Here is a 2,458-nt window from a genome sequence, read left to right on the forward strand (position 1 = left end):
TGAACGTAGCTATGGTTAGCAGCATAGTTATCTATAGATACAGCCATAGATACAAGAATAGGTAAAAGATGGAAATAAAATAATAGTTCAGTACTAAAGAAACTGAAACAATGGCTTAATAGAAGTAAAGCCGAAGGAAACAATATTCCTTTTGAATAACATCTGGAGGTTTAGAAAAGTCATTTTAATTGTAATAAAATATGGACCTTCTTATCTCCCTTGGTTGCATCTGTTTCAAGTGCAGAGAATGCCCCTCACCGATGACACCACGCTAAGAGAGTTCATTCTCCTGGGCCTCACAGATCGCCCAGAGCTCCAGCCTCTCCTCTTTGTGCTGTTGCTGGTCATTTACCTTGTCACCGTCTTAGGCAACCTGGGCATGATGGTGTTAATCAGACTGGACTCTCGCCTTCACACGCCCATGTACTTCTTCCTCACTCATTTATCCTTGGTAGACTTGTGCTATACCTCTACAGCAGCCCCACAGATGCTGACTAATCTGCTATTGCAGAAGAAGACCATCAGCTTTGCTGGTTGTTTTGCACAGTGTTACCTTCTCAGAGCACTTCTCCTTGCTGAGTTTTACATGCTGGCAGCAATGGCCTATGACCGCTACGTGGCCATATGCAACCCTCTGCACTACAGTGTAAAGATGTCCAGGTACATCTGCATACACATAACTCTTCCAGGCCATCCTGACTTTTTGTTTGAACTTTTGTAGATCAAATGTTGTCAGCCATTTCTACTGTGCTGACCCGCCATTCATTATGCTTGCTTGGTCTCAAATTCAGGTCAAAGAGCTTTCTTTGCTCATATCAGCAGGCTTCAACCTCTGCAACTCCCTCATCATCATCCTGTGTCTTATGCCTTCATTCTTGCTGCCACCCTCAGAATCAAATCAGTAGAAGGAAGGCACAAGGCATTCTCCACCTGTGGTTCCCATGTGATGATTGTAGCCCTATATCATGGGGCAATCTTCTGCACTTATTTAAGATCACCAACAGATAAGAATGCTGAGGGATCCAAGATAATAGCTGTTTCTACACCTTTGTACATCCAGTACTTAATCCATTGATTGACAGCCTGCGGAACAACAATGTAAAACTAGCATTGAAGAGAGTCCCCAGAAGAAATATGGTCACTAGTAATGCAACGCCTCCAATTTCCAATAAACGGTAACTGTTAATCTTTGACTCAAAGGCTTTTGCATTATCGTGATGGGTTTTCAGTTTCTTTATGGCTATGTCTTTATGGAAGAACATTTCACCAAAACGTACTCAGGTCTGGAACAATGAACTAACTTAGTAGTCTAGGCTGTTGCCCTTCAGGATGCTGTCCATGAACCAGAAGAAACAGCGTAACTTTGGAGGACTCAGCTCTATGGGGGCAAGGTTCATGTGTGGTTTTGCTCACTGTTTGAAGTGAACATTTATCACAAAACCTGTAAATAAGATGATTCTCAATAAATATGTCTTGAACTATTATTATAGCCTTTTCTCATTATGGGAAATTAAGTGCAACCTCTACACACTACTACTTTCCAGATGGTCTTCAAGAAGAATTTTTAACAATCTAAAATCCTATTGTGTGGCTTTAAATATGCATGTCTCACCTTTCCCACTGAGAAAAGGAAACAAATCATCATTTACATGTCTATTCTACTTTCTACATTCACAGCAAAGTGCAAACAGTAGTTTTTTCTTGAAAATGTAGTAAGTCTATGGATTAATGAATAAATGAATGAATGAATGATTGCCTCTACCCAGAATGTAGCACTGCATGAGCTTGCCACATTTCTTTCCTAAACAACATGACATCAAAGACTATCTATTAATCTGTTTAAACCCAATCTCACAATTTATTAATAGCAATAAAAAGAGAATAGCAATATAAAGAGAAAGTTAGCAATTTATTAATAGCGATAAAGAGAAAGTTAATTATCCTCTACTGTCCTCAGTGTCCCTTTTGTAAAGTAAATATAATAATACCAATGACCCAAAGAGTTTGTGAGGATTGACTGAACCAACCCATGTAAAGTGGTGAGGTCAATGCCTCGCACATATTAAGGATTTGATGTCTATTACCCATAATCAATTATTTCCATTCATTTTTTTTCTGCAGTTTTTAAACAAGAGAATCACTCATCCCATATGATCTCCCTACAGAATTTCAAGTGTGAGGGATGAGGTTGTGTATTCAATAAATGCAAATGTACCTGGGAAGCAATATACAAGAAGACAAGAAGTGCAGTATATTTGCTGAATTATACACTGCACGCACTCCTTAAATTATTCCTCAATATTTGTTAACTTTTTTCTTTTTTGCCTCATCATGAGACGCATGGCATGTGGGATCTTGATTCTCCCCATCAGTGCTTGTTGATCAAGTATTAATCTCCAGGGCACAAGCTAAGCTGTGGAGATTACAGTTCTTACAGACAAGAGATTGCGGTCTAGTG

At 39.2% G+C, this 2,458-nt stretch overlaps 1 pseudogene; it reads left to right on the forward strand.

Annotated features, from left to right (window-relative positions):
• Positions 1-247: 247 nt before the first annotated feature.
• LOC138420221 (olfactory receptor 5M11-like) lies at positions 248-1,186 on the forward strand (annotated as a pseudogene).
• The last annotated feature ends 1,272 nt before the right edge of the window (positions 1,187-2,458 follow it).

Source organism: Ovis canadensis, chromosome 15 (assembly GCF_042477335.2).
Source record: "Ovis canadensis isolate MfBH-ARS-UI-01 breed Bighorn chromosome 15, ARS-UI_OviCan_v2, whole genome shotgun sequence".
Taxonomy (NCBI): Eukaryota; Metazoa; Chordata; class Mammalia; order Artiodactyla; family Bovidae; genus Ovis; species Ovis canadensis.